Raw genomic sequence first — 22,170 nt, 5'->3', positions numbered from 1 at the left:
GGAATTTTTGGAGGTCGTTTGGTATTTTTACCAAAAGAAAGAAGTTGTGACAAAAATATGTTGAAGCCGGATTTTGAACCCAAGATCCCGGACCCGAAATCCGGACTTAGCCAACCAACTGGTTTGGAAACGTTTTGTTAATAATAAATGAGATGAAATGTATATGATGTAGAACATGGTAATGGAGAATAATAAGAAGGAAAATAAGTTGAAGAAGCTGGGTTTCGAACCGAGCTCCTCGGCCCGAGCAGAACTCGGTCCGACCAACCGAGCTGTGCTCGATTTGTTAACTAGATAGGAGAACAAATATATTTAAGCATAAGTTGGAATATTTAAAATAAAATGGTTGCAGCTGGGATTCGATCCCTCGAGTTGGGCTTTAAGCAGAACGCAGCCCACCAACAGACCAGCCGCGGGTTTGTTAATAAAACCCGAATCAAGTTGTATTTAAGCAATAGTTAGTTAACAGAATATTAAAGTTATAAGAAGAGAACTTAAGTTTTCCCCGTGACAAAAATCTTCTCCTCTCCTCCTCTCGTGACGGCGTTTTTCCTCTCGGGCGAAAACAGAGACGAAGCTAGGGCTTCGTCTCCGGCGGTCGGCGAGCGTCTTCTTCCGTGAGTTCTTCACCGATCCAGGCTCCTCTCGTAAAGGAGAACTCGAAGACGCGAGGAAGAGGCCGAGATCGTGAGTTTCTCCGAAGCCCTAGAAGCTATCTTGCTCGGTTGTAAGTCCAAGAACCGAAGGTGAGTTGCTACTCACCTGCAGTAGGAGTAGTTCCGGATTCTCGTTCTTCTTGCTTTCGAAGTTTGCTGTGAAGTTTTTGGTTTTTGGCTTGTTGCCGTGTACCTCAAAGAAAGGAAATGGAATTTGTTTGTTTTAGTTTACGTTTATGTGACCAGTTCGATAAGGTGAGGATTCGGATTTATAAGTGGGGTTCTGTTCGCGATTTTCATGGCTCTCACATGGCTAGAAACGAATTTGGATTTGATTTCTTTTATGTTGTTGAGGCTGTGAGATTCCTGCATAATACCTGTTTGATCAAATGCCTGATCGAGAAGTTATTTGGAGGATTGAATGGTGTTTTGAGTTCAGTGGAGCTTTGAATTTTAAGGTTGATGTTATAGTTTACTGCAGAATAGTATGCTTTGTTAACAGAACGTGAAGAAAAGCTATGTTCATAAGTTCTTAGTAGCAAATCTTTGTAGCATTGAACATGAAGAAGGATTACTGATTTTGGTCTTTTTTTTTAGTATAAGATAATTCCTGGTTGTTAGGTTGCTTGGGAAGTTAGGTCAATGAAACAATGATCTTAATGTTATGTTTATACTTTTCTTGATTTTGGATGAGATAGCTTTGATAGTATCAGAATGAGTGGTGCTACTAAATTGGCATGAATAGAACAGTCTTTGAAATTTGCTGTGTATTAGGATTTGTGCAGTTCTCTGTTCATTCCTTTAAACATGCAGTTTTAAACCCTTTGTTGCCAAGTAAACAGCAATGAACTGATTTAATTCGGAAAGTTTCAGTTGGATCCTTAGTAGCTAATCCATGCACGAAGTTTTGGTTTCTGTGGCTTATTTAGACCCTTGTATGATCAATTATTTAACATGCTATAGACCCTTTTTGTTGTTAGTTCCTTAACATGCAGTTTGGAATCCTTAGTTGTGCAGTTTGATATTTCAGTTTAGATCCAGCAGATTTTTATAAAGCTTAGAATGCAGAATTTGGAGTAGCATGTTATGTAGATTCTTAGTGAAGTTTTGCATTTAGGAGTAGTGCAGATTTTTGCATATTGTAGCATTGCAGATTTTGGTGTGGAGACAGAAGGGGTATAATGGAAAGATTTAGTGAAATTAGTTATGTTTTATAATGCATACTTGTGATAGAGTAGCGAAATGTTCGTGCAAATGACTTGATGCAAATTAAACAGTGTAGTTTTAGATGTAAGGTGCTGGTATGAAGGAGAGAAGGAAATCATGTGGAGATAGAATTATTCAAATAAGCTTTATACGTTAAGTAGCTAGCAAGAATAGTCCATAAGAGATGACACACTACAGTACCTTATCGACTTAAACAGTAAAAGAGTACATAGGTTATGTGTGACCTTAAATAGCTATAATTGGTGTAGAACAACTAAGCATGAACAACCCCTTTGGAGTTGCTATACAATTTTGTTTACTGTTAAATTGCCGAGACAATCCTAGAGCTTGTAGAGCGGAATTTTGTTAGCTTAGCGAGCATAATTTTAAGTGCAGATTTTATTAAGCTTAGTATGCAGATTTTAAATAAACTTAGTATGCAGATTTTAGATAAGTAAAGTATACAGATTTTGATAGGCTTAATATGCAGATTTTTGTTAGGCTTTGCATGCAGATTTATGTTAAGCTTTGTATACAGATTTTCAGTACGTAGGGTGTGTTCTAGTGCACACCAAGTGCTTGATAAAATGCTTAGCTCAATATAATGCTACAGTAGGCATTTTAATAGCTCAGTTAATGCAGTAGAAGCATTTAAAATAACTTATTTAGTCTTGCTTCAGCTTATATGGGACTACGGTCCAATGGGTGGGCTCCCACAGTCGCCTCTAGGTTCAAATAACCTAGTTCTAGGTTCAGATAACCTAATTAAAGCAAGGTAAGAAAATTAGCTATGAAATCAGTATTTTATTTTCAGCAGTGGCACTGTACTGGATTAGATATCCATTGGGTTGGGCTCCCACAGTCGTCCCTAGGTTTAGATAACCTAGTAAACCCTACTAGACTCGGAACTTGCAATCCCGGGTTTAGTTAGGGATGCACAGCAAGTACAGTTGCCGGGCCCATCAGCAGCATGATTACTATTTTGATCTATTATGTAAATAGTTTTCAAAACTTCACAAATTAGTTATGTGAATAAAAGTTAGACTCAGTTTAGCATTAATTAGTTTAGCTTAGGTATCAATTCAGTTTCTTATTGATACACATGATAGTTCTATGATTAGCTTTACATGTTAGCTTTTTAGTTAGTTTCTTCGCTATTTATGAGCATGATTAGTTGTACATGTTTAGTATTTCAGTTAGTTCCTTTGCTATTTATGAGCATGATTAGCTATACATGTTTAGTATTTCAGTTAGCATGATATGATTTCTTTGCTATTCATGAGCATTTGTAGCTATACATGTTAGTTTTCCAGTTAGTTGATTTCTTGGCTATTTATGAGCATGAGTAGCTTTACATGTTAGCATTCAGTTTTAGCATGTTTTTATTTATATACATGCATATCGAGTTTTTGTGAGTAGGATAGCGCTCACTAAGCTTTTAGCTTATAGATACTATTTTCCTCCTACTACAGATAAAGGAAAAAGCTAAAGTATAAGGAAGAAGGCGACAAGGAGGTGCTGTGACGGTGTGTGATGTGTGGACTATGGAGAGATTCAGAATTAGCTGACAAAATTGTCAAGAGTTTTCTTTTAGTTCTCTTTTAATGTTATATTGAAATTGAGTTTATTTCCGCATTTGTAGTTTGATACCTCCTATTGTTGGAGTGATATGGTTGTTTGCCATTGATAGAGTAGTTTCATATTTTTATTGTGCTATTATACTGCGTGGTTGTGAAATTATATGTTCCAGCCGCCTGTGGCTGAGTATACATGTTATGTATCCCAGTTTGGGGTCACCGGTACAGGGGAGACTCTGTCGAAATTTTTCGGTAGAGTTTCTATGTGATTTTTAATCATACCGGTTAAGTAGAGTTAGTAGTCAAGTAGCGTCCACCTTTAGAGAATAGTAGTAGTGTAGAAAGGTGGGTCGTTACAATAGATATCATGGCATAATCATGACATAAACACAAGGTAGCATGGCATATCATAAACATGATCATCATAATTATCATGGCATATTCCTAAGGTATATGCAGGGTGAACTCTTAAACATACATCATGAAACATATGCATCATGTCTTTTTAAAAGGTATAGCATAGATACTTAAACATAATCTCAACATAAGAGGAGATCCCAGCTTGTACCACGTACATAATTGCGTGTGTCCTAGTAGGTCCAAGGTAGCAAGTCTTGAACCCTACAAGGCATACATATACTAGGCCCGTTTCTTAGTCTATCGACCTAGGGGCACTTAGGAGCTCATCCCTAACGAGGCCCGTTTCTTAGTCCATCGACCCCGGGGCGCTTATGGAGCCCACCCTTGGTACAAGCCTTAAAAGTAAAATAGCATGTCGTATCTACATAGTCCATATCACTCATGTCATATTCATGTCATGAAGAGTGCTCTTGATCCCACTTATAGGGAAGCAACTCTTTAGGCATAGCTTAAAGCATGTATATTTGAGCACACAGCATATCATGAACTTGAGCACACAACATATCATGATCACATGCATAATTAAGTACACAACCTATCATGAATTTGAGCACACAGCATATCATGAATTTGAGCACATAGCATATCATGAGTTTAAGCACATAACATATCATGAATTTGAGCACATAGCATATCATGAGTTTAAGCACATAGCATATCATGAATTTAAGCACACAACATATTATGAACTTAGGCACATAGCATATCATGAATAGGACCTAACATAAACAAATAAACATCACAGCATGTCATACTCTTATCATATCATAAAGCATTGCATGTGAAGTTCATGGAAAGAACATAATTAGGTCTCTAACCTTAGTAACAAGTGGTGGCCGAAACATGTAGAGATGGCTTAGGTTAGCAAGCAACAAAAGAGCATGTGAACCCTAAACATTCATCATTTCTTAGAACATAAGGAACATCTTAAGCATGTTAGGTATAGGTTCCAAGCTTTCTAGGTTCCTTTTCATAACATGGCCAAAACCCATTAAGCCTTTATTTTGGGTTATAAACATCATACAAGCATGAAAAACCCTAACAATTGTCACATCACATTTCATAAGAAACAACTTGAGCATGTTTGATTTAGGTTCTAAGTTCTCTAAGCCTTTAACCCCAACATGGCCGAAACCCTAGCAACATGTTTCTAGGTTACAAGTAACATAAAAATGTTGAACTTCATACCAATATCCCAATACATATCATGAGAAGCACCATAAGTACTTTTAGTCTAAGTTTCAAGCTTCTCAAGCTTTTTAACCTAATGTGGCCGAATCTTGTTAAGCATGGGAATTAGGTTTCTAGTGGCATAATAGTATGAAGGCCATAAGAATTTTCCTAGCATTCATTTCAAGGAATAACATGGACCACTTAGTTTAGAATTTGAGCATCCTAGGTCAAGAAACAAGTGTGGCCGAAAGTTGTAGAACAAGAATTCAAGTTTCAAGCAACATAAGAACATTAGTTTACTTCATATCTTTCCATCAAGAAGATCATAAGTATCTTAGGCTTGATTTAAACTTTCCTAGGGTTCAAGTCTCAACATGGCCGAATCATCCTATGCATAAAAGAAATATAGTTCAACTTAACCTAAGATCATGACATGTCATATTAGCTTCATAACTTGTCTTATGAAAATCATAGCATGCTAAAATTTTTAGGTTTAAAGCCCTTCTAGGCCCTCAACTCTATCATAGCCGAAAGTTCATGAAGATGGAATCAAGTTTAAATTAACATACAAGTGGGAAAAACATTAACAACACCATCTACCATAAGGTACATATCATAAGGACAAGAGAGCATGCTTTGTTTTAGGTCTAGAGTTCTTCTAGTTCTTTTGTTCTTTCTTGGCCGAAAGTCTAAGCCCATAAACTTATGTTCTAACCAAACATTCTAGCATGAAAATATTAGTTTAACCCCCTTACCATCAAATACATATCATAGGAAACATCACGAACATACCTAGTTGGTTTTCAAGTTCTTAAAACCTTTCTTATTTTTTTTTTTTGTTTTGGCCGAAACCCTCATGAAACAAACATAGGTTTTTCTAGCAATATATTTACATGACAATCGTATAGCTATTGTACCACAGGTGAGGGGAACTTACTTCCTTTCGCTTGTGGTTTTTCTTAAGGAGAAGAATATCCTAGGAGCTAAGAAATGAAGGAGCTTCCTCTTCTTGTGTCTCCTTTGGTTTCCTTTGCTTGGAAGGGCTAGAACTTGAAGATTTCTTATCAAAAATTAGTTTTCTTGGAGAATAAACTTGACTTAGTGTTCGGATCAAGGAGAGGGAAGACCTCTTAGTCTCGGTGAAGAAGAGAAAAGGAGGAAGGAGGAGGAAGAAGGAGAAAATGAGAGATTTACTTTCTCATTTTTCTATTTATTCATCATGAGGGGAATTATGCCTTCATTTATTCCCTTTCTTAACTCTCCCATGTCTCTTCCCTTGGTTCCCATGAGAATGAGAAGAGGGAGAAGTGAGGAAGGCAACTTGCCTTCTTCTTGTTCCTTCTCTTAACCAAGAGGAAGGAGAGGTAAGCAAATTTGGTTTTCTCTTGCTTCTTGCTTTATTTTATTTTTCTCTCCTTTAACTAACATTTTTATCTCTTCCTATCCATATGTTACTCTCTATCCTAGTGGTGATCATGCCATAAATCTTTCTCCATTATTTGTGAGAGGTTCAAGGTTCAATCCTTGACCTTCTCCTCTTACCATATTATTATACATCATTTTTTTTTAATCTTCTCTCCTTCTCTTATTCTTTTTTTTTTATTCCTAAGTTCTAGTGGAAATAATTTCTCATGTACTTATAAAAATTCGTGGGTGTTACAGTACCCCATACCTCATAGAAAGTTCGTCCTCGAACTTAGAATAACGATGTCAAGTGGTGCCGGACTTCCTACTGAGTGCATCGGCTACCTTGTTCGCTTTTCCCGGATGATAAAAGATTTCACAATCATAGTCCTTGACTAGCTCGAGCCATCTGCGTTGTCTCATATTTAGGTCTTTCTGCGTGAAGAAATAGTTCAGGCTCTGATGGTCTGTATAAATTTTGCACTGGGTTCCATATAAATAATGCCTCCATGTTTTTAGTGCGAAGACCACCGCTGCTAGTTCTAAATCATGAATGGGATAATTCCTTTCATGCACTTTGAGTTGTCTAGAGGCATAGGCGATGACTTTGCCCTCTTGCATGAGTACAGCTCCAAGTCCTAGTAAGGAAGCATCGCTATACATATCAAAGCCTTTGTTACTTTCCGGAAGAGTGAGGATCGGAGCACTGGTCAGTCTCCGTTTCAATTCCGTAAAACTCTTCTCACAGTCATCCGTCCATTCATATTTTTTGTTTTTCTTGGTAAGACCCGTCATAGGGGCTGCAATTTTTGAAAAATCTTCTACAAACTTCCTGTAGTAGCCTGCTAATTCCAGAAAACTTCTGATTTCGCTGGCATTTTTTGGTCTGTCTGTAACGACCCAATTTTTCCTATTTCGAGTTCCAAATGTCCATAAAAATATTTGGAAATGCTTTTAAAATATTCTAGAGATTTTTAGAAATTTTTAGAGTATTTTTGCGTAATTTTTGGAAGTCGTTTAGCATTTTTACAAAACCAAAAAAGTTTAGGCAAAAAGCGTTGGAAGCGAGGTTTGAACCCGAGACCTCGGGTCAGACTGACCCAAGCCAAAACCAGCCTGACCAACTAAGCTAGGAGATTTCTGTTAACCCTATATAGAGAGAATTAGGGATATAGTATAGTTTGGAATAAAACCCTTATATATAAAAGGGAATTAGGTTTTGGATTTTCCAAAAACCCAACATTTTCTCCCGAAATATTTCTTCTCCTTCTTCCTCGCGACGGCGCGATTCTTCTCCTCTAGCAGCGGAAACGAAGAAAGCCGGCTTAAGGCTTAACTCCGGCGGCCGGCGAGCTTCTTCCTCCGAGGGTTCAGCACACATCCGAGCTTCTCTCGGCAAGGTGAACGCACGGACGAGAAGGGACCGAGATCTTCAAGCTCCATCCGAACCCCTAAATTTCCTCTTCTCAGTTGTAAGTCCAAGAAAGCAAGTAAGTACTACTCACCTGTGGTAGGAGTTGCTCCGAGCTTCGATTTGCTTTCTTTGCTTTCGGATGGTTGTGTACAGCATGCGTTTTTGGTTGTCTTCTTCCTAAGTGCTGTTGTAACAAGATCTTAGATCCTGTTGTACTGTAAAGTATAAATATTGTAGTGTATTTTAGCTTGTTCTCAAATTTTCTGTGAAGATTTGTTGGTAGTGCTTGCTGCCGTGAGTTCTTATAGGAAGATTGAGAAGGGGTTTTAATGGATAGTTAGTTCTAGAAGTGTTCGGATCTCGGTTTTGATCCATTGGGTTGTGCCATGTAGATAAATTTCAGAATATCCTTTTTCTGAGCATGAAGAGTAATTGTTGTGGCAATTGGTTTCTTTTCTGTCTTCTGGCTGTGGTACTGAACATGGAAAAGATTTAGTTTCAGTTTAAGCTTATGGTTTAAAATTCTAGTGTAGATCATATTGAAGCATGCTGCCAATAGATCAGGCATGTAGTTTAAATTTTGTTACTACCTTAATATGCTGCTTTAGATCTTCTTGGTAGTATTTTCAGGGTGCATTCTTGCAAATCAAAGTGTGTAAACAGTCTCATTAATTAGTATGCAGTTTTTGGTTTTGCTTTGCTACCTCCATGAACATGAACAGTCCTGTTATCCTAGCATACAGTTTAGATTTCTTAGTTGTATGTTTCTTGTGTAGTTGAACAAGCATGAACAACCACTTAAAATGAGTAAGCAGTATCAGAATTTGATTGACATTCAACGAGCATGAAATGGGTTGCATAATGAGCTTGAAGTGGTTCATATTTTGAGTATACTATTAGTCTTCTTGCTATAGTCTTAGCTGTACGGTTTGATTTAAACTATGTTCCCGTTTAGTGCATGATCAATTCTGAGGTTAAGCATTTAGTTTTGGATTTCTTGAGTTTCAATGAACATGAACAACCATTAACTTGAGCCCTGCACGGTTAATTTCCCTTGCCACTAAAAGAGCATGCACGATTTAGTTTTTCCCTACTACTTAACAAGCATGCACCACTTAGTATACTAGTATGTTGGGATAGATTGTTTATTACTGTTTGAAAGGCAAGAACAACCTCGTTATAACAATTCAGAGTTAGCTTACTTTGTTATCCTATCCAGCATTTTAGTGATTGACTTTGCTTTATCTTACAGCATGTTTAGTAAGTCCAAGTTAGCTATCTTTTGCCTATTTTATAGCATGTTTAGAAAGCTTAAAGTTGCTTTCTTAGCTCTATTTTATAGCATGATTAGTAAGCTTAAAGTTGCTTTCTTGATTCTATTTATAGCATGATTAGTAAGATTAGATTAGCTTTCTTTGCTCTTATCACAGCATGTTTTAAAAGTTCAAATTAGCTCTCTTTTGCTCTATTCTATAGCATGATTAGTAAGTTCAGATGTGCTTTCTTTTCCTTTGTTTTACAGTATGTTTAGAAAGTTCAGATTTTCTTTTCTGTTGCTTTGTTTTATAACATGCTTAGAGAAAGTTCAGATTGTTTCCTTGTATTGTTTTTATATAGCATGCTTAGTTAATTGTAATCCTACACTTGTTAGGTATATCTAAAGGATTCCAATAAACTCTAATAAAGGATTATGAGAAAACTTAGTAAAAAGAAAAAGACCAAGGTCTAGTTAAAAAGAGATAACAAGTAAACTAAAGTAAGAGGCTAGTACCCGACTTCCAAGGTTGTCGTTAAACAAATCCAGGTGACCAATTCCAAGGTCTTGGCCCTGGTAGGACCAAGGTCTTTACCTCATAAGACTGGAGGCTCGCTACCTCAGTCACTATTAGAGAGTGCGCAAAACAAAGATGGTACTAAGCCTGGGCCCAAAGAAGAAAAGAAAAGAAAAGAAAAGAAAAGAAGAACAAGAAGAAGGAAGTGAAAGAGAAATTAAAAGATTAATTTCTAGTATAAGAAAAGTAAGAAGAACAAGAAGAAGAAAGTGAAAGAGAAATTAAAAGATTAATTTCTGATATAAAGATATAAGAAAATGAAACAAATTTATGCTTAGAATCAATAAAAGTTTAGTTCTTTAATTCTAAGCTTACAGTAGTTGTTTCATTACTTTCCTGTCAGTTAGTGAGCATGTTTAGTATTCAGTTTTATTTCTGTATACCATGAGTACATGTAGCTTTGCTTTTAGCATTTCAGTTTTAGTATTGTTGCATTCTTTTTATGCACTTCGAGTTTTTGTGAGATAGATTAGTACTTACTAAGCGTTTTCGCTTATAGATCTTTTGTTTTCTTTCCTCCTACCGCAGATAAAGGAAAAGCTAAGATATGAAAAGGAGGCGACAGGATGGTGGTGGTGATGAAGATGTGTGATGTTTGGACTGTGGAGAGATCCAGAGAGTGCTAGCAAACTTGCAGGACCTAATGATTAGAGTTTATGCTTTAGTTCTTTTCTTTAAATACTGTTATGAAGTTTATGTGATTGTGATTGAGTTTGATTCGTATTGTAGCTTATTTATGTCTTATTCTGGGAGTTGTGTTTAGTTCTTGTTGCTAGTCTAGTCTTTTGGTTATAGTAAGAATTTATTACTGCGTGGTTGTGAATAAAATGTGTTCCAGCCGCATGTGGCTGCGTATATATCTTGTGTATTATAGATTTGGTCACCGGTACAGGGGAGACTCTGCCGAAATTTTTCGGTAGGGTTTCCATGTGATATTTAATCATACCGGTTAAGTAGAGTTAGTAGTTAAGTAACGGTCATCCTTAGAGAGTAGTAGTAGTAAGAAGGGTGGGTTGTTACACTGTCCCAGTTACGTACGGCTTTGATCTTGCTTGGGTCTACCATGACTCCATCTTTGGAGATGACATGACCCAGGAATACTACTCGATCTAGCCAGAACTCGCACTTGGAGAATTTTACATACAGTTGTTTTCCTCGGAGAATCTGTAGTACAATATTCAGATGTTCAGCATGTTCCTCCTGGGTTCTTGAGTAGATGAGGATATCGTCAATGAAGACTATCACACATTTATCAAGATATGCTGCAAATACCCGATTCATCAAATCCATGAATACAGCAAGGGCATTTGTTACTCCGAAGGGCATAACTACGAACTCATAGTGTCCGTATCTTGTTCGGAAGGCCGTCTTGGGTATATCATCTTGTTTCACTTTCACTTGATGATAGCCGGACCTTAGATCAATCTTCGAGAAAACAGTTGCTCCCTTCAATTGGTCGAACAAATCATCGATCCGCGGAAGAGGGTATCTGTTCTTGATTGTTGCATTGTTCAACGCTCGATAGTCTATACACATTCGCATAGACCCATCCTTTTTTTTCACAAACAGTACCAGAGCTCCCCATGGAGAGTGACTAGGGCGGATAAGTCCTTTGTTGAGTAACTCCTGTAGCTGTTCTTGCAGTTCCTTTAACTCGGTTGGCACCATCTGGTAAGGTGCTTTAGAGATTGGCTTAGTACCTGGAACTAGTTCAATCATAAATTCTATTTCTCTATCGGGTGCTAATCCTGGTAGTTCCTCTGGAAATACCTTCGGATAGTTGCATACTATTCTGACCTCTTCTATCTTCTGGTTCCCGGTTTGTCTTGCATCAACCACGTGTGCTAGAAATCCAGCACATCCTTCGTCTAACATTCTCTGCGCCTTTACAGCTGATAAGAATCCTTCAGTTTCCTTCCCAGATTCCCCAATTAATTCAAACATTGGTTCGGCTTCAGGACGGAAGACTACTTTCTTCTTACGACACTCGATTGACGCACCATACTTGCTCAGGAAGTCCATGCCTAATATAATGTCATAGTCCCGCATATCGAGTACTATCAGGTTGCTGTAAAGTTCCCTGTCTGCGATCCGGATAGGTATAGCCCGCAGCATATGATCTGATGGCATAACCTCCCCGGAAGGTAGGGTTGTTAAGAACGTGATATCCAGGGTTTGGGGTGGTATGTCTAATCTCTTGGTAAACGATGCCGAGACGAACGAGTGTGTCACCCCCGTATCAAACAATACTAAAGCATACTGACTGAAAATAGGCAACTGACCTGTAACGACAGTAGAGGCATTTACCACATCTTCCTTAGTGAGCGAGGAAACCCTGGCGTTTGCAGTTGGCGAGGCTTCAAATCTCCCTTGGCTAATCGGTGTCCCTTCAATGGTAGCTTGCATCTGATGTAGTTGTGAGGGAACACTCCTGTTCTGGTTATTCTGCTGGGGGGGTGTTTGAATCTGGTTGGTGCAGTCTCTAGCCAGATGTCCTTCCCCTCCGCAATTATAGCACCTCCTTGAACCCTTGTGACATACTCCGGAATGCAGCTTTCCGCAAATAGTGCACTGGGGGTATCTCGGTTGCTTATCCGTTGGGCCACCTTTAGCATTGTCCCATTGCTTCCTTTTTCCGGTAGAGGTCCCCTTCCAGTTTGTTTTGCTGCCTAAGGGTCTCTGTCCGTCTGTTCGGGACTGACTCTTATTCTCATTCATTGCTTTCTGATAGTGCTCCGTGATCAGGGCACTGCTGACTAGTTCCTCTGTAGTCTGCGGTCTATTAACTCCGCCAGCTACGTTGAGTGCTATCTCAGGTCGGAGCATTTTCAGCATCAGTCTGACCCTTTCCCTTTCCGTGCAAACCAACTCCGGACATAAGCGTGCCAATCGGTTGAAGCGTTTCACTGCCTCGTTCACTGATAGGTCACCTTGCCAAAACTCGGTGAATTCATCATAGTGTCGGTTCGCCACTTGCATATGGAAGAACTCCTCAAGGAACTCTGTCTCGAAGTCCGTCCAGGTCATCAGATTAATCTGTCTCTTTGCCTTTACTCTTTCCCACCACATCCTTGCGTCTCCAGAAAAACAGAATGATACACATTTGATCTTTTCCGACACGGGCCAGTCCAGCAATTCTACTATGCTTTCCACTGTCTTGAACCAGACCTGGGCATCCCATGGTTCGCAAGTACCTGAGAAATTCTCTGGCTTCAGCCGTAGCCACTGTATCAAGTAGGTCTCCTGTCGGACCACCAGAATAGAGGCTATCGGTGGTACTGGTGCAACTACTGGAATAACTGGCGTTGCATTCTAATTCACTGGCGGGGTGGCAGGATTTCCTTGCTGACCCATTAAAGTCGTGATCAATTGTTGTTGCTCCGCGATCTAACGCTGGAGGTCAGTAACTACCTGTGTCAGATCCGGTGGAGTCGCTGTCTCGTCGGCTCGAGTAGTGCGTCTCCTGGCCATGCTTATCTTCATTTAAACGACAATAAATTATCGTTATTTCTATCCAATTTATCATAAGGTCGTTATCATTCTTACTCTACCAACATGCATTCCTATCCTAAACTTGTGACTTATCATAATCAAACAGGATAAGTAAACATGCATAATATTAAAGCATCATAACAAAAGAATTTAACTTAAACATATAAATTCTTACTTGGAGCGGCAGGAGGAAGGCTTGACATGTGTGTAGTGAGAGGCTAACTTGGCTCTGATACCAAACTGTAACGCCCCGCCCCTCCTGCTAAGGCGACGGGGGTTACTTACCATACTTAACAACTTAATAACTTATTACAGCGGAAGTCTTACTTGTAAATTTTTGAAACATAGAGTCCATATGTCATACTTAACATTATTTCAAGACATATAGAGTAACATGATAGAATGTCATGGAGTTATAACGTAGTAATATAAACTAGGCATAATTCCTATTAAATAAAAGCAGGTCTTTTTCTTCTTTAGCCAGTCACTGCCACACACATCCTGCTAGCCCCTCCTGCTGCTCTCCTAGTTCATCCATCCTTTGCCCTTATCTGTGGTACAAGAAAGTAAGCTGTGAGCACTCATGGCTCAGTAAGTTCCTTTCCTACTCACAAAAATCATATAGCATGTCAACAATCATAAAGCATACATCATAGCACAAGGTATCATGGCATAACATACATGTCATAATCATCATCATAGATATCATGGCATAATCATGGCATAAACACAAGGTAGCATGGCATATCATAAACATGATCATCATAATTATCATGGCATATTCCTAAGGTATATGCAGGGTGAACTCTTAAACATACATCATGAAACATATGCATCATGTCTTTTTAAAACGTATAGCATAGATACTTATGTAGGACCGTGATCGTTCGATAGAGGGGGGGGGGGGTGAATATCGATTCGAAAACTCAAGTGTAAAAGTACGCAGCGGAAAAGTAAATGAACACAGTTGATTTTACTTCGTTCGGAGCCTGTAACGACTCCTACTCGAAGGCCCGTGGTCCTTGACCACTTTCGTTGGGCAATCACTAGCAATTCGAATATGATTACAAAAGAAGTACAAGAAATGCTAATGAAACAAAGTAATACCGACAAGGAAATTAACCAAAGAAGAAGGAGCACTTTGTCGGAGCTTTGTTAGCGTTGTGGGAGCGTAGAGCAGCAGGACAAGCAGTCGAAGAGTTCTCAGTTTTGTTTGAAGCTCCACCCCTGGGGCTTCTTTATGCTGCTCCGGGCGCCTGGATCCCTTTCGGGCGCCCTGGTGCGACGTGGTAAGTCCGGTCAGGATGCTCCACGTGGTGAGGCGACGCAGAGGATAAAAGTTGCCTCCGGGCGCCCGGACCTCCGGGCGCCCGGACCTCCGGGCGCCCGGACCACCTTTTTCCAGAGATTCCTTCTCCTGCAAAACAAGGTTAGTCTGAGGCAAAATATACCCTGCAGCACAGATTGTTAGCACAATTTATAAAATATGAATTAACAGAAAAAGTATGACTTAGATTCCGTCTTTCCGAGACCGGAATCTAGTCACGATCTCGACTTAGATTTCCGAAATGGATCTAAGCCGGATCGACGCCTAATGTTCCCTTCCCGAGAACGCGTCCTCGCAGTCACTCTTCTCCAGTGACTTACCTTACTTACCCGCCAGACGTCCAGTCAGCCCTTCGACCCATCTGGACTTCTCGCCAGCTATCCGGTCAGCCCATCGACCTAGCTGGACTTCTCGCCAAGCGTCCGGTCAGCCCTTCGACCCGCTTGGACTTCTCGCCAACTATCCGGTCAGCCTGTCGACCTAGCTGGGCTTCGTGCCAGACATCCGGTCAGTCCGTCGACCTGTCTGGACTTCTCCTGGACACTCGATCAAAGTGTCAGACAACAACAAAACTAACTTAACCCATTTGTGATTCATCAAAACCAAGGTTAGACCGTTAGTGCTACCCGCACCAACAATATCCCCCTTTTTGATTGAATGACAACCTGGTTAAGTTAGTTAAAAGACGCAAAAAATAAATAAAACAAGTACATGGTTTTTTTAAAGTTAGTTTTGGTGTTTTCAATTTGGTTTAGCTAACTTAACTACCTAACCCTCCCCCTTTGGCATTCAACAAAAATAGGCAAGGGTAAACAAGCATAGTGTAGAGTTACTGTTAAGAAACAGCTAATTTTGAAAAATATTTAAGTTTGATTCAAAATTCAAAGATACTGATAAAAGTACAATTTTAAAACCAAGTTAAAAAGATAGTCAAGTTGACTTGGGGGATTTAAGTTGAATTAAAAAAATATACGTTTAAAGTTAATCAAGTTTTCAAATTTGATTTTTCAAAACAAAGCAAAACAATTTTAATTTTTCAAAAACAAGTAAAGTTTTAGCCAAAATAAATTTGTTAAGGCTAATTTGATAAAAGCGAAGTTTTGGAAAGTTTAATTTTCAAGCATATGTTACAAAACTGAATAAGTTTAAGTTTGTAACAAATTTCAATTTTAAAATCAAAAAATTTGGTGGGTTTTTTAAACTTCTGATTTTAAGTTAATCTAGTTTTAATTAATTTCTCCCCCTGAACTTGACACTTAAAATTAAACAGCTGTCTAACCAATTAAGAACTAACTAACTATCAGAAGATAGTAGCTTTCACTTGGTTAGTCAGATTAAGTTGATTATAAGCAGTCAGTGTTTGACTTGACTGATGAACTTAATCTGATTAATGTCTGATTTGTATTTAACGTCCAGACTTATGCCGATGCACTGAAATAAGCATCTTAAGTCCAGACAGTTGACCTATGCATCTCACCCCTTTCTATGTTTGTCAAACACAAGCAAGGTAAACCTAAGGTGTTGGTGAGATGCTCAAAAACTAGTCCTATGGGTACATGCTTTCTAAGGATTCAAAACTAGTCTAAGGCCAAAACTGTTTTTGAAAATCTAAAAATGGAAAGTTTTGAAAACAAACAAGTTTAACTTATAATTTCAGAGAACCATTTTTGAAAATATTTTTGAAATTCAAAATTCCTAGGCTACCAAGATAGAACATAATCAATGCAGGTCTGAAATATCACTAGATAGATCCAAAATCTTTTACAGGTAGTGTAGCTACAGAAGTGAGTCATAACTAGAGCTACTGAGATGATGAAGGGGGTGGTCCAGATCCCAAGGATCGGAGAAGCGCCATCAGCTCAGTGTGTCGAGTCTCCCCGGCAGCTCGTAACTCGGCAACCTCTCGCCGTTTGTCTCGATGAAAATCAGAGTTCTCCTGCTGGAGACTCGCCATAGCTCTCTCTAGTCCGGTCATACGGTCGGCTAGAGTGCGGGGAGCGTGACGTGGTGCTCGAGCTGGGGGCGGTGGTGGAGCCGGTGCGGCTTCCTCTGGAAACAGTGCAAGCATGAACTCGTCCACCTGTGCGTCTGGATCGGGCTGGTGCTGTGCCCCCCTCCGCCAAGACATAGTCCCGTCATCCCTATCTACGTGGATACCAGCTAGGGAGAAGTTTCGAGCTGCTATAACATCGAACTCGGTCATATAGGCAATGTCTCCTCTAGTGACATCAATGTGCAACGAGGACATATAGGCTGTCAGAATGTGACAGAATGGCATGTGGACTCGTCTATCAGTCACGTATCCAGCCGAGTAGATAATGGTGGAGAAGATATGTAGGCTGATGTCAATATCTAACCTATGACTCAGGGCATAGAGTAAAAATGAATGGAATGGGCGCATCACAGCGATGTCCCGAGTAGTCAGTGGTAAAATGCAAAGGACTAAGACCCTATAAAGAGAGTAGTCCTGGACTCGAAGTTCTACCGACCTAAACTGGGTCACAGTGGGATCTCGTTCTCCCCCAAAAAAATACGAATAAATCGCATCGAGAGTAATATGTGAGTAGGGATCTCCGAATGGTAGATCCCTGGGAGGATAGCACAAAAAGGAACAAGTAGATGGACGTAACTCTAAAAACTCTCGGATAGTCGTAGGGGAAAATGTGATATCAGTACCCGCTGCCCTAGTGGTATAGGTGAGATCGTCTACTTTCACTAGGCTATTGCAAAATTCAGCACACAGACTTATGTTTACTGGACTGGTACATTCGACAAGGTTCTTTAAGTTATAATGGTTTATAACCTCTATAACGGAGGGACATGAACCTAGAAAGAATGATCTATCTATACAGGTAGTCCTAATGGCCTTATAAACGGTTGACTCAAACTTAATCCTTAGTTCATCTGTGGGAAACCTAGGGTCAGTGCTAGCATTAGAGGGTCCAGCACCAGTATTTGTTCGTTTCCTACTGTATATATAAAAAAATATTCTAAGAAAAACGAGAAGACAAATTCTAATAAATTTTTAGAGAGGGGAAGAAGTTTTACCGAGGAGCCATCGACAAATATAGATCTGACGACCTCGGTTGAATCGCAGCAGCGTCTTCACCGCAAGAAAAATTTGATTTAAAATACTCTCGCACTGAGGTTCGGAGTGAACCTTGGCAAAAGTGAAAAGTTTGTGGGGCAAGGGTTGGGGGCGCCCGCTGCCCCTTATTTATAGGGAGCTCCGGGCACCTGGAGCCATTCCGGGCGCCCGGAGTTGATTTTAGGCGGGGCGCCCGGAATCCCTCCCGGGCGCCCCGAAAGTGAAAACCAGGGGCGCCCGCCCCTTGTTTTAAAACTTAATTTTTAAGTTTTTGAAATTAATTTTTAGGTTTTAAAATTTTGAAATTAATTTTTTAAAAAAATTGAAATTAATTTTTAAGTTTAAAATTAAAATTTTGAAATTAATTTTTAAGTTTGAAAAAATTTTGAAATTAATTTTTAAATTTAAAATTTTGAAATTAATTTTTAAGTTTTAAAGTTAAAATTTTGAAATTAATTTTTAAATTTAAAATTAAAATTTTGAAATTAATTTTTTAAGTTTAAAATTAAAAATTTGAAATTAATTTTTAAGTTTAAAATTAAAATTTTGAAATTAATTTTTAAGTTTAAAATTAAAATTTTGAAATTAATTTTTTAAGTTTAAAATTAAAATTTTGAAATTAATTTTTAAGTTTAAAATTAAAATTTTGAAATTAATTTTTAAGTTTAAAATTTAAATTTTGAAATTAATTTTTAAGTTTGAAATTAAAATTTTGAAATTAATTTTTAAGTTTAAAATTAAAATTTTGAAATTAATTTTTAAGTTTAAAATTTTGAAATTAATTTTTAAGTTTAAAATTTTGAAATTAATTTTTAAGTTTTAAAATTAAAATTTTGAAATTAATTTTTAAGTTTAAAATTAAAATTTTTAAATTAAATTTTAAGTTTAAAATTTTGAAATTAATTTTTAAGTTTTAAAATTAAAATTTTGAAATTAATTTTTAAGTTTAAAATTAAAATTTTGAAATTAATTTTTAAGTTTAAAATTAAAATTTTGAAATTAATTTTTAAGTTTAAAATTTTGAAATTAATTTTAAAGTTTTAAAATTAAAATTTTGAAATTAATTTTTAAGTTTAAAATTAAAATTTTGAAATTAATTTTTAAGTTCAAAATTTTTTTTTAAGTTTAAAATTAAAATTTTGAAATTAATTTTTTAATTTTAAAATTAAAATGAAATTAATTTTTTAAGTTTGAAATTAAAATTTTGAAATTAATTTTTTAAGTTTAAAATTAAAATTTTGAAATTAATTTTTAAGATTAAAATTAATTTTTAAGTTTAAAATTAAAATTTTGAAATTAATTTTTAAGTTTGAAATTAAAATTTTGGAATTAATTTTTTAAGTTTAAAATTAAAATTTTGAAATTAATTTTTTAAGTTTAAAATTAAAATTTTGAAATTAATTTTTAAGTTTAAAATTAAATTTTAAGTTTGAAATTAAAATTTTGAAATTAATTTTTTAAGTTTAAAATTAAAATTTTGAAATTAATTTTTTAAGTTTAAAATTAAAATTTTGAAATTAATTTTTAAGTTTAAAATTAAAATTTAAGCCTTATTCATCTCACCCGATCTATATTATTAATCAGGGAATCCTATGATTTTGTGAGATGAAATTGGATTGTTAATTATGGAGTTTTGGTTTAACTTATGTTAGATTCAGATTTAGCTTTGGTTTCCACAAATAGGCAATATTCGGATAAACTTCTAAGCTTGGTGAGTCACATGGACGTCATTAGAAGTAACCAACCTTTCGAGGTTTTCTGAATAGTCCTATCCACGGAGCTTAGTACTAAATCTTGGTCTAACTGGTTAGGATTCATTTAAGGGTAGCTTCGGTCAGTTCCACTTGGCCAAATGCACCAGATCGAAACCATATCTTTCTAGACATCCGATGCTCAAGTTTCCCTAACGTACTATCATCCAAAAACTTCACCAGTATCATGATTCAAGTTAAACTTGGTCTCTCATCCTAACTACCCTGCCGGGTTAGTTTGTTTTAGGTTACCCTGTCGGGTAAGTTAGTTTTGGAGGTGAAGCCTCCCCCTGAATTATTGGCCATTAATTTAAATTTTGGTTTTAGGTTTGTGTCGATTCCTTTTATAGTTATGGTTAACTTGGTGATAATTTTATTGATTTTTAAAGTGTTTAGATTTTGAATTTGATTTAGGTTTGTATTTTGGATTTTGGTTTGGTTTATTCGATTTTATGTAATGTATTTTTTCTTTAGGTATATAATATTGATTAAGTCCTATTTGCGTGGTTAAGCACGCTTTCGGAACCCAAGCTAGATTGGTTGATTTGTATTGGGTTATTAATGATTTGAAGGTTTTATTTGAATTCGACTTATATCCTAGTCCAGTTTTATTATAGCATGCTTTTTGATTATTTAGGATTAAGTCTAGATTTTTTGACCTTGTTGTGAATTTTTCTAACATTTCTTTTAAATTGTTAATCTCATTTTTTAATGATAAATTCTCCTCCTCAAGTGTTAGATCTTGAGTTGGATTTGAATTTTTGATTTGTTCCTTGAGGTTTTGATTTTCCTCAAGAAGTGATTTGTTTTCATTTTCTATTTTAATTAATTTACTATTTAAACAGGAAATAATTCTAAAAACTTTTTTGTTTAAATTAAAATATACCTCATTCGGGCCTTTGGAAATGAGTACGGACTCGTGGCTTGTTTTGGGTTCAGACTCGTCTTCATCTTCCGACTCGTTTTCTGTTTCAGCTTCGTGGGCCATCAGTGCGAGGTGGCTCTGATGTTTCTGCTCTTCTTCCTCCGATTCGTCCGAGGAGTCGTCCCACGTTGCTTTGAGGGTCTTCTTTTTAGTTGGCTTCGGTTTGTCGAACTTCAGTTTTGGGCATTCGTTCTTGTAGTGTCCCTTTTTATTGCAGCCGAAGCAAGTCACGTTCTTTTGTTCTGAGGGAGAACTGATCTTTTGAAGGTCCTTTTTGCTGAAGCTCCTTTTTCTCCTGGTGAACATTTTTCTTACCAAGTTCACCAGGTGTTCTTCGTCTTCGGAGTCTTGGTCGGAATCTTCTTCATATTCAGGCTTGCTCTTCTTTTCTTTGTAGGAACCTGCAAATAATGCTATACCCTTCTCGGCTCTAGCATTAGTTTGTTCATGTAATTCTAATTCACAGAAAAGCTCGTCTAATTTTAACTTAGAAAGATTTTTAGAAATTTTGTAGGCATCTACGATTGATGCCCACAAACTATTACGTGGAAAAGCATTTAATGCGTATCTTATTAAGTCTCTATTTTCCATTTGGTGGCCTATTGTATGAAGCCCGTTGAGGATGTCCTTGATCCTCGCGTGGAGCTGATTTGCCGTTTCACCTTCCTGCATTTTTATATTAAGAATTTTATTCAAAAGCAGGTCTCATTTTGTTACCTTGGCATCGCTCGTTCCCTCGTGCAGCTCGATCAATTTGTCCCACAGCTCTTTAGCATTTTTGTGTGGACCGACTCTGTTCAGTTATTCTCTTGTTAATCCGCACTGTAGAGTGTTGATCACTTTATTTTCTATTGACGCCTTTTTCTTCAAATCAGCTGTCCAATCTTCAGGATCTAGTATATTCCCGGAGTTGTCCGCTCGAATTTTATAGGGTCTCGTAACGCTCATCCACTGGTCGAAGTCTGTTTTGAGGTAGACCTCCATGCGCTTCTTCCAGTACGGAAAATCGTCCCCGTTGAAGAGTGGAGGTCGTACTGTGCTGAATCCTTCTGTCTGAGACATTTTAGTCTTGCGCACAGAAGAAAGAAAAGAAAAATAAAAATCCCAAGACTTGGTCTTGGATTAGTAGTGCGGAAGAGAAAAAAAAATTATAGAAGTATCTAAATTGGTGTTGCACCAATTTAGATTTAATTGCAACGGAAAAAAAATTCGTAAAACTGAAAACCGAAAAAAGAATTAATTTTTCACCCCCTGTCTGATTGGTGGTTGCACCAAATCAGAGCGGTACCTGCTCTGATACCACTTGTAGGACCGTGATCGTTCGATAGAGGGGGGGTGAATATCGATTCGAAAACTCGAGTGTAAAAGTACGCAGCGGAAAAGTAAATGAACACAGTTGATTTTACTTCGTTCGGAGCCTGTGACGACTCCTACTCGAAGGCCCGTGGTCCTTGACCACTTTCGTTGGGCAATCACTAGCAATTCGAATATGATTACAAAAGAAGTACAAGAAATGCTAATGAAACAAAGTAATACCGACAAGGAAATTAACCAAAGAAGAAGGAGCACTTTGTCGGAGCTTTGTTAGCGTTGTGGGAGCGTAGAGCAGCGGGACAAGCAGTCGAAGAGTTCTCAGTTCTGTTTGAAGCTCCACCCCTGGGGCTTCTTTTATATGCTGCTCCGGGCGCCTGGATCCCTTCCGGGCTCCTTGGTGCGACGTGGTAAGTCCAGTCAGGATGCTCCACGTGGTGAGGCGATGCAGAGGATAAAAGTTGCCTCCGGGCGCTCGGACCACTTTTTTCCAGAGATTCCTTCTCCTGCAAAACAAGGTTAGTCCGAGGCAAAATATACCCTGCAGCACAGATTATTAGCACAATTTATAAAATATGAATTAACAGAAAAAGT

General features: G+C 37.6%; 1 long non-coding RNA gene across 1 annotated transcript; it reads left to right on the top strand.

The window, feature by feature from the left end:
• The first annotated feature begins 695 nt into the window (after nucleotides 1-695).
• On the top strand, nucleotides 696-3,570 carry LOC121970336. The gene is made up of 2 exons (XR_006108903.1): nucleotides 696-746; nucleotides 3,335-3,570. It is a non-coding gene; the product is annotated as an uncharacterized LOC121970336 (long non-coding RNA).
• The last annotated feature ends 18,600 nt before the right edge of the window (nucleotides 3,571-22,170 follow it).

The sequence above is a fragment of the Zingiber officinale genome, chromosome 4A (genome assembly GCF_018446385.1).
Source record: "Zingiber officinale cultivar Zhangliang chromosome 4A, Zo_v1.1, whole genome shotgun sequence".
NCBI classification, from domain to species: Eukaryota; Viridiplantae; Streptophyta; class Magnoliopsida; order Zingiberales; family Zingiberaceae; genus Zingiber; species Zingiber officinale.
Note: the sequence above shows the minus strand (reverse complement) of the source record. Positions and strands in the feature narration are given on the sequence as shown.